This window comes from Oryctolagus cuniculus, chromosome 6 (genome assembly GCF_051225735.1).
Source record: "Oryctolagus cuniculus isolate XC-2025 breed Fujian yellow rabbit chromosome 6, ASM5122573v1, whole genome shotgun sequence".
Lineage (NCBI taxonomy): Eukaryota > Metazoa > Chordata > Mammalia > Lagomorpha > Leporidae > Oryctolagus > Oryctolagus cuniculus.
The window spans coordinates 151250830-151266818 of NC_142872.1; the positions used below are offsets into that span (position 1 = coordinate 151250830).

Below are 15989 nucleotides of genomic sequence, written 5' to 3' on the forward strand. Positions count from 1 at the left end.
AGCAGGGCTGCTGGCTGAGTGATGGGGACTCAGGGTTGCAAGGAACTGAGTCCCTGGGAGTCGTGCAGGCTCCACGTGGAGGCAAGGCTTGCCCTAGAGCAACCATCTTTGCCTGTTTAGATTTTTTTTAATTAATAGACTTTATATTTTAGAACAATTTTAGGTTTACAGAATTGAGCAACTAGCACAGGGAGTTCCCATATCCTGCTGCCACACTGCCACCAGTTTCCCCTGTTTTTAACATCATGCATTTGTATGGCACATTTGTTATGATTGATGAACCAATATTGGTACATTATTATTAACTAAATTTATCAATTAATTTAAGGTTCATTCTGTATGCACTTCTGTGACATTTATTCATGTTAAAATTCACATAACAAAATTTGCCATTTTAACCAAGTATTCAGTGATTTTAAGTATATTCACATTGATGTACAGCCATCACCATGATCCATCTCTAGAACTTTCTGCATCCCGGAAGGAAACTCTACCCGCTGAATCATAATAACTCATCCTCCTTCCCCAGGTTGGTAACCACTCTCCTGCTTTCTGTCACTGTGTACCACTATAGTTGACTATTCTAGGTACTTCATATAAGTGGAATCATATAGTATTTGTCCTTCTGTGTCTGGATTATTTTGCTTACTATGGTGGCTTCCAGGTTCATCTGTGTTACAGTATGTATCACAGCTTCATTTTTAAGGCTGAATAATGTTCCATTGTATGGACGACGTTTTATGTATCCATTTATCTGTTGATGGACATTTAGATTTCTACCTTTGGCTATAATGCTGCTATGAACATTGGTGTCATATCTGTTTGAGTTCCTGCTTTAAATTCTTCTTTGTGTATACCTAGAAGTAGAATTGCTGATTCAAATGGTCTATGGGTTTCTGACAAATACCTGTCATGTCTCCTTCTTAAAAATAATTTTACTGTCCTAAAAATCTCATGCTTCAGCTGTCATTCCTCTCCCATTTATGCCTCTGCTTAGATCTTTTTTTTTTTAATAAAAATGTATTTATTTATATGAAAGAGATACAAAGAGAGTGGGAGAGACAGAGGTCTTCCAACTGGAAGTGGAGCAGTGGGGACAGGAACCTGGCCCTTGTGAGATGTGGACATGTAGGCGGTAGCTTACTCACTATGCTAAAACGCAGGTCCCATATCTTATTCCTTTTGTGAATAGTTAACTCTCTTTCACTTATTTGACCTTGAACTTTTCAGGTAAAGGTGAGTTAATAAAATCATAATCAAGAGTCAGGAAGTAAAATGTTTTGATAAATCAGTTATGGTCCCTTAGGCTTTGAGAGTTTTGAAAGTTATTTATGCAACATGTAGGTAACCAACACAGAACTTTAAAATTGCTTGGATTTCAAATGAGATGTTTTATCGTATCTCTGTTGCTTTGTATTGCATGCATTTATTTCACAACCCCTGTGCTAGATGCTTTAAGAATTGAAGAGTTCATCCAGGCAGGATAGACTGTTTTAGTAGGTCCCGCCTTTCTCATTACCAAGGTACCCTTTCACGGTTGTTCCCCAGGAGCCATGTGATTTGCAAGCGTCTGTTTTGTTATTACAGTTAGGAGACTTTTTCAGGGTGTTTAAAATAGCCTTTGAGCACTCGGGCATCCTGGTGATGTACGGATCTTGAGTAAGAGGTCCGGTCATGTTTTTTATCCAGTGCTTGAGTCTTCAGTTAGGCTTCTCTTGTGTGACTTGTCACTGTGCCCAGTCCTATCATGACAGCAGTGCAAGGTAGCTGGTGTGGCTGTTTTCCAGCGTTGCAGTGCTCAGATTACCATTCCTCAGTCCTCTCCTGTTGCCTGCTGACCTGGCCTTTTCCATTACACTTCCTTTGTGACAGTGACCCTTGAAATGTTTAAAAAAAAAATTCATCAGGGTAGGAAATAAAGAGAAGGCTCTTGCCTCTGTTTTTTTTTTTTTTTTTAAAAGATTTATTTATTTATTTGAAAGGCAGAGTTCCAGAGAGGCAGACGCACAGGCAGAGAGAGTGGTTTTCCATCCGCTGATTTACTCCCCAGATGGCCAGAACGGCAGGAGCTGTGCAGATCCAAAACCAGGAACTTCTTCCAGGTCTCCCATGTGGGTGCAGGGGCCCAAGGACTTGGACCATCTTCTAGTGCTCTCCCAGGCCATAGCAGAGAGCTAGATCGGAAGAGGAGGAGCTGGGACTAGAACCAGCACCCATACAGGATGCGGGCGCTTCAGGCCAGGGCTTTAACCCTCTGCGCCACATCGCTGGCCCCGATATAGTTAAATCTGCCTGTTTAGATCTTTATCTTAGAGGATCTTAGAATCCTCAGCATCATCTGTAGAAGTTATGGTACTGTCATACAGTGGTATTTTGCTTCGTAAAAAATACCAAAGTTAGCTTCCCTAGCAAGATTGGTAATGTGGGTTGCATGCACCTCAGAACGTATGCAAAGTCTTAGAAATCCTATTTATAATTAACTTTTAAATAGAAGGGAAAATTAGGTTTCAATAATAATGTATACATACAGAAAGTATATAAAGGTGAATAAACAAAATACCAGGAGGTTCACACGGGATGAACAACCAGAAGAGATGGGCCGTTGCGGCCATCTGGGGAGTGAACCAGCGGATAGAAGGCCTCTCTCTCGGTTTCTACCTCTTTCTGTAACTCTGTCTTTCAAATAAATAAAATAATTAAATAAAATAAATTTTTAAAATTATAGAAATTATCTATTCCCACAACTCCCTAATGTACTGTCTATTCAGGTATAAAAACTCCATGTGCATTCAGCCAGAAATAGCATATTTCAAAATATTGAGGGTTTTTGTTTTTTAGAAATTACATAGTATAGAGATTCAATTTTGCAAGATGAAAAGTTCTGGAGATCTATTTCACAGCAGTGGAATACATTTAACATTAATGAACCATGCACTCAAAAATGACTGAAGTGGTTAATTTTATGTTATGTGTTTTTTAAACAATCACTTAAAGGTTCACCATTCATCTGCAATCAATATTCTTTTTAACGCTTTCTGTGTGTTGGCCACTTTACAGACCCTGGCCATTCACTAGTCATGATATTAAATAAGAATTCCTTTTTGTATCAGTAGACCAAATTTTCTACTGATTTTACTTTCAGCATCATAGTCTCCGGTGATTACACTATTCATGAAATGTGAATGGTTGTGATTCTTAATAGGGAACCTAACAAAATCAATAAGCAACAGTCTACTAAAGCTGCTTTAATGGTACCAGTTTGTACATATCTTTAACAATATGCCCTCTATGTATTTGCTATTTGGATTCTGGGAGGCACATAGACAGAGGAAATGGAAGAATAGCCCAAGTTACATTTAGTGCTTCCGGTGTTCCAAAGCCTGGATGTAAATGAAAGATGAGTATTGCTATTTAATTTATCTGTCTGGATTTCTTGGCCTAATAGTTACGTATATACCATACACACTGTGGAGAAGCAACCATGGAAACACTTGTTTTCTCATTGGGCTGAATTTACTCTGGGTTGAATGTTAACACAGTGCCTGGCAGCCCTTTAAAAGCAAAAATAGCTTCCGCGTGATTCACTCTGAGTCACTGCTAGTGCTGCTATCCTGCCTAGAGCCCGACACTGAACAAGCTGGCAGCCTGTATTGCTACATTTTTTCTAGGAACTCTGAACACATTTCATTCTTGTGAATTCGCTTGTGCAACGATATTAAATAGAGTAATATGTTTATTTTGTTTCAAAGTCAAATGAATTTGAAAATGGTGAAACTGAAGTATTTTTCTTGGTCTTTCTGGAAAGACTAGATTCTCAGAATTCTCCTGTGGTTACAGAGATTTACTTTATTTTATACAGAATTAATAAAATGCCATGGAAGTTTTGTTTTTTAGATGCTCTTGGCTTTTCTGATTGAAAACACCTCACTAACGGAAGATCTTGGTCAAAAAGAGCCAAAGTGGGACCATCAAGTCAGATGCACTAAGTTTCTGACATTATCCTGCCGTGCACAAAGCTTTCTTCTTCTTTTTGAGTACAGTGAGGCATATGATATAGCCTGCCTTATAGTTAAGCTGGGTGTATAACTTGTAAACTTCTCTCTTGTTATTAAAGGTTATATAATGGGAAGTTCATTGGTTTTGAAAGACAGACCAGACCCACCCTCGGGATTTCTATTGGCCCTTTAACCGTGGTGCATTCCTTTCCCTGAGTAAACCCCTGTGGCCCAGAAAAGAGTGAGTGAGTAGCTTGTGGCTGACTGTGGGAAAACCTGTGAGGGCTCAGTTGATCTCATCTGGGCTGGAGTCAGAAACGGCTGAGAATCTAAAACCATATATATGAGGATGGTTTTCCCTTGATGTTGCAATCTTTATTTTAACATGTTTTTGTGTTTAGCTTTTGGAGTTGCCTAACAGTATAATTTCAATTGAGGTTTAGTTTCAGCTCTTGAATTTTAAACTGCAGAGAACATTTTTTTTTTAATTTAAAGGCATTATCATTTTGCCTTAGGATTTCAGTGATTTGTATAGTTTTCCTATGACAGCCTAAAACCAAAATAAGCCTAACTTAATTCTTAATATTGTTTTGAAATTGTTTTACCATAAAATTCTTACATTAGAAGATGTAACTCTGTCAGAGAATTTCAACATAGTTGCATAAATTGCGTTTCATATTACAACTTGTTCTCGGCTTGACTTCATTGAAATTAATAAAAGGACTCTTTCAGAAGGATCTGGTGACTTAGCATCATTATTTAAGGAAAAAAAAAGTAAAGAACTTACTCATAATGTATCCTGTGTTGCTAAGTTTTCAAAGTTAGCTATCTCAGCCACACCCAGAAGCCTTTTCGGAGAATTGAAATCCACGTATTCATTTATGCTGGCTTAGAATTCTCTTCCCAGTAAAGTAAAAGAGCTGAGATGTATGATGATTGCATGACAAACTGAAGTCAGGCAACTGTTGTTGCCGAGGCTTCAGTGTGATATGTAGTTCCTTATCCTGTGGTTAGAGAGATCCCTCATAGCAGGGCTTTCTGACATGGATCCTGTGGCTGCTAAAAATATCTCTGAGGTATTTTTTGTATCTCAGAGAGAACCCATCACCCTGCCTTCAATCCAGAGGAGAGAATGCCAGTCCTACTATAGCATTCCCCTGTATCTTCACGCGGACTCCCTGCTGCTACCTTTTGGAGGCATATGAATTTTTTGCATGACTTGAACATTAGCCCAGCAAGGTTTAGTTAATGAACTCCTTTCAGGTTATAAACTGAAGGAGCCAGTCTAAGTGAATCTGAACGTAACTCCACGGCCACTTAGTTATTACTGCAGTTGCATCAGGAATGTACGTTGTCATGTAGTGCCTAGGTACTCAATAAAGGCTCTTTAAATGTGAATTCATGCAGCATTGTTGAGCCTGGTCTGCCTATTTGGTCTATGAGGCTTGCTTTATTCCCTTTCACTCATCTGAACATACATTTATTGCACGCTTACTATATGTCAGAAACTTGGATATTTGAGACAAAAATATAATAAGCCGTCAAGAAATACCTTCTTCGTTTGGAAAGGCAGACTTGCAAATGATTGAACACATTAGTCACGTGCTTTTTTTTTTTTTTTTTTTGACAGAGTGGCTACAAACATGTCACTCTGCAGTAACAACAGTTATAAGTTTTTTAACTGACAATAATTGTACATCATTGTATATGGAGTACGGTGTCATCTTCCCATATCCCAAACATTGCAGTGATTAAATCAAGCTTCATCTGCTTCTTTGCAGTGAGAACATCTAAAATCTGTTTTAACACTTTTGAAACATATATTATTATTAACTGTGGTCATCATGCAGTGCAACAGACCATTGAAACTCCTCCTGTCTGGCTGGAAGCATATAACCTTGGACCAGCATGTCCCCTTTGCCCATTATTCCCTTCTCCAGCCTCTGGTTATCACCATTCTACTCTCTACTTATAGGAAATTGACTATTTGAGATTCCACATAAAGTGAGGTAATGCAGTATTTGTCTTTTTGTGGCTGGCTTGTTGCACTTAGCATATTGTCCTGGAAGTTCATCTGTGTTACCTCAAATGACAAGATTTTCTTCTTTATAGAATTCCATTGTGAACCTACCACATTTTCTTTATCCATTCCATTTGTTGACAGTTTGCTTCCATATTTTGGCTATTATTGATAATGCTGCATTGAACATAGTACTACAGATATTTCTTTAATATACTGATTTTTTTTAAAGATATATTTATTTGGAAGGCAGAGTGACAGAAAAAAAAGAGATCTTCCATCCACTGATTCACTTACAAAATGGCCACCACAATAGCTGAGACTGGGCCAGGCTGAAGCCAGGAGTCTGGGGAACTCCATCTGCATCTCCATGTGTGTGGCAGGGGCCCAACTGCTTGGGCCGTCTTCCACTGCTCTCCCAGGCACGTTAGCCGGGAGCTTCATTGGAAGCCAAGCCGCTGAGACTGGAACCAGCACTCCAGTGTGGGATGCCAGCATCACCGGTGGCAGCTTGACCTGACACACTGATTTAATGTCTTTGAATATATATGCAGAAGTGGGATTGCTGGGTCCATTTTCAGTTTTCTGAAGAACCTCCGTGCTGCTTTCCATGATGGCTCTGTTACAGTCCCACCAAAGTGTACAAGGCTCTCTTCTCCACATCCTCCCAGTACTGGATAAGGTTCATCTTTTTCAGTAGTAGTCATGTGAGCAGATGTGAGGTGATATCTCAGTGTGGTTTTAATTTGCCTTTCCCCAATGATTAGCTGTGTGGAGCATGTTTTCATAAATTTGTTGGCCATTCGTATGTCTTCTTTTGACAAAAATCTATTCAGGCTCTTTGCCCAATTTTCAGTGGGGGTGTATGTTTTCTTGCTGTTATTTGATTGAGCTCCTTTTGTATTTTCTACCTTTTTAGCTCATTATCATATTCCGGGTTCGCAAATATTTTCTCCCAAGCCAAGGGTTGTTCCTTTACTCTGTCAAATGTTTCATTAGCCGTTTAGGAGCTTTTTGGTTTGATGTAATCTTGTTTGTCTATTTTCGCTTTTGTTGCCTATGCCGTTGGGATCATACCCAGGAAGTCATTGCTCAGATCAAAGGCATGGAGCTTTCCCCCTATTTATTCTAATAGTCTTATGGTTTCAGAGCTTATGTTTGAGTCTTTTATCTCTTTTTTTTTCTTTTTTTTTTTTTTTTGGACACATAGTGAGGGAGAGAGACAGAGAGAAAGGTCTTCCTTCCGTTGGTTCACCCCCTAAATGGCCACTACGGCTGGCACGCTGCGCCCATCTGAAGCCAGGAGCCAAGTGTTTTTTCTTCGTCTCCCATGTGGGTGCAAGGCCCAACCACTTGGGCCATCCTTCACTGCACTCCCGGGCCACAGCAGAGAGCTGGACTGGAAGAGGATCAACCAGGACTAGAACCAGCATTCATATGGGATGCTAGCGCTGCAAGCAGAGGATTAACCAAGTGAGCCACGGAGTGGATTTTCATTCTCTTGCAGGTGGATATCCAGTGTTCCCACCACCATTTTTTTTTCTTTCTTCTTCTTCTTTTTTTTTTTTTTTTTTTTTTTTTTTTTTGACAGGCAGAGTGGACAGTGTGAGAGAGAGACAGAGAGAAAGGTCTTCCTTTTGCCGTTGGTTCACCCTCCAATGGCCGCTGCAGCCAGCGCAACGCACTGATCCGATGGCAGGAGCCAGGTGCTTCTCCTGGTCTCCCATGCCGGTGCAGGGCCCAAGCACTTGGGCCATCCTCCACTGCACTCCCTGGACACAGCAGAGAGCTGGCCTGGAAGAGGGGCAACCGGGACAGAATCCAGTGCCCCGATCGGGACTAGAACCCGGTGTGCCAGCGCCGCAAGGCGGAGGATTAGCCTAGTGAGCTGCAGCGCCGGCCCCCACCACCATTTATTGAACAAACTGCCCTTTCCCTATTGTGTGTTCTTGGCACTTTTGTCAAAAATTGATCGATGCCAAGTGCCAGCAGTGTGGATTTATTTCTGGGCTTTCCATCCTGTTCTATTGGTCGCTAAGTTCTAACAGTTGTTTTAACGATAGCAGCAATTGACCTTCTTTGCATGTTTCCTATGCACCAAGCTATTCAAGGTACTTGGCGACAGATGGCTGGTATCCCCATTGTATGGAAGAGAGTGTTGAGGCTCATCGAGGTTGAGCAGTTGGCCCAGCCTTATGGTTGAAACCCAGGAAATCTGGCAGCAGAGTTCCTGCCCATAACCATTTATGTAAACTGCCTCTTGTTGGGGAAAAGAGAGGCCTCATAGCAGTAGGAGGAAAATGCAGAATCAGGACTATGTGTTTTCTTCTGTAGGGTGTTAGATTTTTAAAAATTAGTGATTACTTTGGACTTCTTTTGCCAAAATCTGAGTTGCTAAAACAGGGTGGCTTCATGCAGTAGGATCCAGCTTGTTTTTCTTAGGCTCTATGTACTAATCCCTAAAATGAGCTGAATCTGAGAACTTAGACACATTGCTTCAGAGTCTAAAAACCAGCTCTTAAACCAGTGTTAGATTGAGCCATTCAGAGAGCTGCAGTGGCGACAGTGCCAGTCAACAGTTGAAAGTAACGCTTTCCTACCGTCGCAGCCAAGGGGGCTCCTTTCATCCTGTGCCTCCAAAAGCTCTCCGGCAAGCTCCTCCTGTCTTTCTCACTTCTTTCCCCGCCAACCCAGCCATTCTGTCCTGTAGTGCACACTACCAGGTGTGCGGAGCCCTGCAGCTCTTGTGTCATGCTTGGCTCTGTCCAAGTTCCTGAGAGCTGCAGAAGAGGGGGAAGACGTGCAGATGCTGAGCTCCCGCACCTGCTGTTCCGCAGCGCCCCCTGAGAGGAGTATGGGCACAGCCCGCAAGGCAGCCTCTCCAAGGAGCGTTCCACTGGCTTGTTTGTTTTACAGTGCACTTTGAGGAGGCCTCGGTTTTACTTAATAAGGTACTCCCTTTGTTATTTCGTGGCATATTTTATAAGAAAATGCTTTTTCTTAGCATAGGAGCAAATTCTGCTAATTTGCTGAACAAAGCCATCTGCAAGGACATTTTAGCTTTCACTTCAGGCTTTGGCAGTTGTGGACAAATGATCATCCTGTTTGATGAGGTGTAAAATAACACACTTGAACTGAAGAATGAACACATTTCCAGATGCGATGTGAACAGTTTCTTCAAGTAACAATTTCCGAAAGATGGATTTTGATAGACTGTTTACAGTGTTACCAAAGTGTCTCCTGAGTCTCTCTCAAGTTGCCCCCACTTGGTACCCACACGTGTACCACTTAACAATTACGGACACTTTTGATTCAATTCAGACTTTACTGCAAAAGAAGAATGCATACCATTTTGTTCAGTCAGAATCTAGCATTCTTTCTTGAACTTTCTCTTGGCACGTTAAGCTGACATATTGGGCATGGAGATGATGCACTGGAAATAACGCATTCCTACCCCGAGGACTGTGTGACTTTCAACTAACTACGTACGTGGCCCAGTTGTCATGTGGGTTTACTTTTATACCATGCCCGGCTCTGACATTTTAAGCTAACATTTTTGACATTCACCAGAAAAGGAAGGTGACTGTACAGTGATCAGATGATAAATTCTAATCATGGGACATTCACATTTATAATTGAAGAGAGTACATCCTTTGTAATTGAAGATAGTGCTCACGAGGACAGGGAGTAGCCAAGGGCAGAGAGCCGGGGTGAACAGCTGCTCTCCCTGCACTGGGTCCCCTCCTATCGGCAGCCAGCATCAGGCTAGATCTCCTTTGTGATTCTCCGGGGCCTCTGGGGTTTGGGAAGTCAGTTCCAGCGTTGGAGTCCACTCTGGGTTAGTGTTTCCCTGTCCCACTTTCTGACTCCTGGAGGAAGGAATGCACTTGTCTGAGAGGGAGTGGAAATGACTCTTGAGAATAAAAACTTGATTTTCATCCTAAGAAGGTGGGAGCCAGAGGAGGAGGAGCGAGAGGAGAGTTGGAAGCAGGGAAATAAGTGTGATTAGGGGAGGAAATTTGGGAGGGAGAATGGGACAGAAGATGGAGGAGAGGAAGAAATGACTTTCTCTCTTCCCCTTACTCCCCCCTTTTTGCCGCTCTGGTTATTTCTGCTTTTCCTAGTTTCCTCTTTTCTCTGCCCTTTTGATGGCACTGCCCTCCAACACTGTTCTCTCCTCTTCTCCCTCGTCTTTCTGTGTCTTTCTCTACCTGCTTCCACCCCACCCCCTTCAGCTGTCTTTGTGACCCCCATTCCCCTTCACAGAGTGTCCACCAGTGAGTGCTACAGGTACAGTCACGGCTGGTGCAGTCTCGGATAGCTCACTCTGACAAGCTTAATCAGACATTCCTGGTTCCCTTCAAATCAGAATGAGTCCCTGCCTTGGCGTGTTCATCCTGAAGTTGGGGGTGCAGTCCCCGGATCCGTGAGCAGGAGAGGGCCTGCCAGGACACTGCCATTGTGGAAGAGATTCCTGCAGTGGTGTCGGGCAGTGGTGAGGGAGTGTGCGCATCCTTGACTGGAGGATTGGTGAGGCTCAGAGAGCAAACCACACAGCTGGTGAGGGCGGGGCTAACTGGAATGCCAGCCTGGGCCTTCCCCCCCAGAGCTGCTGCTTTGGGACCTGCCAAATAAGGAGTCACATGTTGACTTACTCTGCCTTCTGTTTAGAGCTAAGGACAACTTTTGTTAATATGTTTTTCTAAGCCACAGCATTAACTCTTGGTTTTTGATCATGTCTACAGCTGTATATTGCAATTAATACTAAAAATGGAGAAGCCCTCTGCTTTGCTGGTAACTTTTTGGTGTTTGTAAATCTGAGTAAGTGTTCATTAGAATTTCCTTATATCTAATCATTTTTCATTTTCTGACAGTAAAAATGGGTATATTGTAAAATATTCAGTTTAGATGGCAAAGTGAAAATCACCTGTAATCCCATTACCCACAGATAACCATATATCAACATCTTGTATATTTCCTTAGTCTTTTTTTTATAAAATACATATTTGCAAAATTGAGATCAGTTTAGTATCCTGATTATTTCACTCAGCAGTGTTGGCTCAGTAAATATTTCAAAACAATTTTAAATTGATCCCTAATGTCCCATTTATGTGTGCACCATTGATTTATTCCTCTTTGGATCATTGTCCTGTACCAATGTTACCTCCAGTCTATCAGTGGATAACAATTGATATTATCAATTTTTAATGTCAGAGTAATAGTCTAAAAATATCTTGTTCTGTGCATTGAGTCTTAAGTATCAAAATAACAGGTTTTGGATTTATTGTTATTGTATTATATATTACAGAAACTATATCATGGTAAATTTTTCCAGTTGACACTGAGTTTACCAGAAAAATTCAGAAGCTCACATAAGTGATTGGTGTTGTGTTTGGGCAAAAATTTATGAAAGTGCTCTGATGTATTTATTGAATTAGCGGACATTTTACATTAAGTCACTCCCAGCACAAGGTGTTAGTTGCTCAATTAAACAGAAGGAAAGCACAGTTTCTACCTGCAGGAAGCTCATGGTTTAGAGCAGGTAATAAATGTAGATGAGTAATAATGTAACACAAATACATAAATATGCAACAAAGTAAAGCTGCAGGCAGTCTGCTTGGAAAAAACAAAAGTGAATGCGATGAATGTTGACCAGCAGAATGAAGGGAAGACTTCCTGGAAGAGTGAACATTTGAGCTGGGCCTCGAAGCACGATCGAATTTCACTGGAGAAGGCAGTTTAAAGGGCATTTGAGGCTATAATCAGTGCCCCAGGGGACTGAGAGCTTGTGTCATCTTCTAGAAAAGCACATGTTCCAGAGGGTCTGGCAGGGAAGGTGCTGCTTCATGGGGGCAGTTGTAAAGGAAGCATGCAGAGGAGAGGCGTAGCAGGTGAACCTAGAGCAAGACGATCAGTTACTGTGCACCTGGCTCTGTACTAAGCTCCTTCTCATATATGTCTTATCTCATTCCGGTCATATAACAGTCCTGGGAGCTGTTCATATTGCCACTCACAGATGGCAACGGGAGCTCGGAAAGCCTGAGTGACTCCCCCCAGTCACAAAGCTTACAGGAGGCAAAATCAAATCTCAAACCTAGGCCTGAAATCTGTTCTTTGTTTCCACTACCACATGAGATAGTATCATAGAAAGCCCTGAAAACTGTGTTAAGGTGTTTGGAATTTTTCGTTTGTATTGCTGTTTGCTTGCTACTTTGCTTGCTTGTTTTCTAAGCTCTTAATGTACTGATGAACTGCAGGCAGTTTCAAGTTTTTTTAAAATTACACACCCTTGATAGTGCAGTACTTTTTAACATGGATCCAGTTCAGTATTTTAACCTTCTTTCCAGTGGATTTTCTTGTATGTACCCCATTTTAGAGACCGCTGGAATTGATTACAAATAGGGAAGGGAGAGGGTCAGTGGTAGTTGGTAGGAGGAAAAGGTAGCAGAAAGGGAGAGCTTGTTTTTTGTATAGACTTGAGTTTAAGACACCTAAGTACCCAGATTTGAAGATGCTTCATACAAACTTGGAAATGTTATTAAAGATTTCAGAAAGTAAAATGGCACCAAGCCTATGCTCTAGATAAAATTCAGCTTCATCTTCAAAACAGAGTTCAACATTTTCCCCTCCAGTCTACTGCAAATGATGATTGATGAAAACATCAGGAGTCTCTTTTGTATTCATTTTAGCTAGTTATCTTTATTTGATTGCTTTAGTATTTTATCATCTTGCTCTCAACTAAATATTTACAGATTTTTAAATATGTTATCCTTGGCGATCTAAATTAAAGAGTGAGTATTCTTAAAATAGATCTCTTGTGTAGCCTGCAGCATGAAGATCTTTTTGAAGAAGACCTTGTCCATTGTAATTCATTGGCCTTTCCAGATTCCTTTAGAACATTCAAAGTTATCAAGCCTAAGCATGCCTTCAGACAGAGATTCAGATAGACATCAGGAGGTCTTTGCAGGTGGCTTATGCTTTTCAGTAACTTCCTCAAAAATATAATTCTTGTTTCCTTTTGGCCAGCCATCCATGTGAGTTAATGCCTATAAAGCTTTGCCCAGAGTCCCTTTAATTTATTAAAGCTGTACAATATATGATTAAAGACACAAGTGCTGGTTGGTGTTTTTGGCTTACTTCCATTTAGTTTGATTTTCATTAAGAACACTATTTTTTAAAAACGTCAGGCAAAAATACCTTTCATCATTGATATTCAAAGCACATTTCCTTGGGAAAATGGGAAAGAGAAGCAGCTATAGTTCTCCTGAATCTCATGAAATTCAATTAAGTTTCTTCATTTTGTCTGTTTTCTGTTCAGCATCAGTATCGGTATCCTCAGTGAATATTTATTGAATACCCAGTGAATAATAGTACTACTGAAAGCTGATCTCATGCCAATGTGGGAAAGCACCTTCTCTTATTACTTTGGATAAAAGGTGCAAAGAAGTTAGCAGTCTATGTCAAGTTCACAAAATGAGTCTTTGGTGCAGTTGGACAAACAGACTTGCAAAAGTGCCTAAAAAGAGAAACATTCTTCCTAATGGAGGAAGTGGCAAAGGAAAATCTAGTCGATGAGTCTCCCTGATCTTGCCCCTGTCTGTCTTAGACAGCAGAGGGCAGCAACATGAGATTTTAGCAGGAGTGGAGGGAACAGTTTTTACTGGCTCTTCTCAGAGCTCTGGACATAGCTGCCCTGGATCAACAGCAAATTTTTGAGACCTTGAAATAGAGGATTAAGGCATTGAACAAAATCACAGTGTAGATGATTGTACATTTAAAATGACAGTACCTGGATTTATATTTAATATATATTTTCTGATTCTGTTGCTTCTTAGGCCTTTATTTTATAGAATCTACAAGAATTTAGGACATTAGGAATAAACAGACTCTGAGGTTAGAAGCATTGATTTATGATGTGCTAATACAAGATGTTGATGGTTGTTTTACAGATAGTGGCAGGATAACCTGATATACAGGAAGTACCGACCCACGTAATGAAGGTTCAGTAGTGTGAATGGTGCAGACGTCCCATCAGGAAGACAGTGCCTTATTTCCATAGCTTGTGAGCGAGTACGGTCATTTGCTGCTTTACGTTTGCCCAGCATCAGACAGCACAGCGTATTACAGGGACAGAGTGATGAATGCATCCAAATTCCTTTGTTGTAGTCCTGCCACTGTAATATTGATTACACGCTGAGATAATCCATCCCCCCACTCCTGCCCCGTGCCCTTAAAGTCTTCCCTCCCTCCCTGAAGCAGATTTTTTGTGTTCTTTTGTTTTGCCACAGAACTGTCATCGTACTCATCACAGCACTATTTGCACCCTACTGGTTGCAACCCACCAGTGATTAATGAAATCAGTGTAAGAGGTTGTGATCAGTATTTTGTTTAAAGAGGAAAATTACTGAATAGGGTAGATTAGAAAATACCCATATGGATCATGCATACAAACGGTGTTGCTTTATGAAATTTTTGTTTATTACTTATGTGTGCATAGACTGGGTTGTAATGTAAAATGTATTTCTTATGCAGGTTATATTAAAAATTGTTTTGAAAAGCACTTCATTGTAGCATGGATCGCAGCATCATGTAATTAATTATCAGCTTACATATCCGTCCCCTAAGGAAACTGTGAACCTCTAGAAAGACAACCTTATTTTCTGCCTGTCACGTATAGGCCTTCAGTAAGTGTTAGAGAAATAAATGAATGACGTGGCAGCTACTTAACTCCTCTGAGCCTTCTATTTATTTTTCATAAATTAAAATGTTATCAGCTGTGTTTCCCAGTGTTTTCATGAAGATGACTTAAAATAATAGATGTAAAAGTGCTTTATGTAAGCACCGTGCACATAGGAAGGATTATTGTCTGGCATGATTTTTTTTATTGTTGTTGAGCAAATAAGCCACAGTAAGTCTTGAAATCTTAACTCAGTGTTTTAAACAGTACTGATGTTCGTTGTGTTTTTTTTTTTTTTTAAGATTTATTTGTTTATTTGAAAGAGTTACACAGAGAGAAAAGGAGAGACAGAGAGAGAGAGAGAGGTCTTCCATCTGTTGGTTCACTCTCCAGTTGGCCGCAACGGCAGGAGCTGTGCTGATCCAAAGCCAGGAGCCAGAAGCTTCTTCCGGGTCCTGCCCCAATGCAGGTGCAGGGGCCCAAGGATTTGGGCCATCTGCTGCTGCTTTCCCAGGCCATAGCAGAGAGCTGAATCAGAAGTGGAGCAGCCGGGTCTCAAGCCGGCGCCCATATAGGATGCTGGCACTGCAGGCCAGGGCTTAAACCTGCTGCGCTACAGCGCCGGCCCCTGATGTTCGTTTTTAAATGTAGAATGAGGAGACAATCTTGAAAATTTAGGTGCGTGCCCTTTTTATGGAAGGAGATTTCAAACACATAACGAACGAGTGTGCACAGTAGGGGATGCACGCCCAGCTTCCACACCTTGCAACTCTGGGCAGTTTTATGGTTTCCTCACCCTCTCCCACACTCCCCTTCTCATTACTGTAAAGCAAAGATGTGTTTGTTTTCTTCTTTTTATTTTTTTTTTTTACCTTTTCAAGTACAGTATGTAGAAGTATTCTTAACATTCTTCAAAGAATCTAATCCTCAGTACTGAAAAAGGTAGGTTGGTAGTGTAGACAAAGGACTGTAGTGTGTACTCGTTATTCTGACAGGAACTGGCAGGTAAGCAAGCAACTTTATTTCTCAAGATTTCATATGATGGTGACCATTCCATTGCAAAAGAGTGATCACATTCCAGAGTTGTAACAAGTTCTGGAGGCTTAGTTTTGCAATTGTCCACTCTCATCCTCCACAGGGATGTGACCTCGAAGAAAAGTAAGGAGTCCGAAGCCTGACAGAGCACTTTGGAGCCTTTCCAATTTTTGTGTTCTGTCCTACAATAGTCCTCAAACGTTTTGACCTCTAGCTGGGCAACGTAGGCTGCCACTGAGATTTCTGGGATACTGTGAAGCTA

At 41.1% G+C, this 15989-nt stretch overlaps 1 protein-coding gene and 1 long non-coding RNA gene across 10 annotated transcripts in view; one reads left to right on the forward strand and one right to left on the reverse strand.

The window, feature by feature from the left end:
- NSMCE2 (NSE2 SUMO ligase component of SMC5/6 complex) overlaps positions 1 to 15989 on the forward strand; it is a 249738-nt gene that overhangs the window by 116748 nt on the left and 117001 nt on the right. The window lies entirely within an intron of this gene.
- Positions 323 to 5018, reverse strand: LOC138849984 (uncharacterized). Its single transcript, XR_011389331.1, has 2 exons — positions 4783 to 5018; positions 323 to 1877 (listed from the first exon to the last, which is right to left on the reverse strand). It is a non-coding gene; the product is annotated as an uncharacterized LOC138849984 (long non-coding RNA).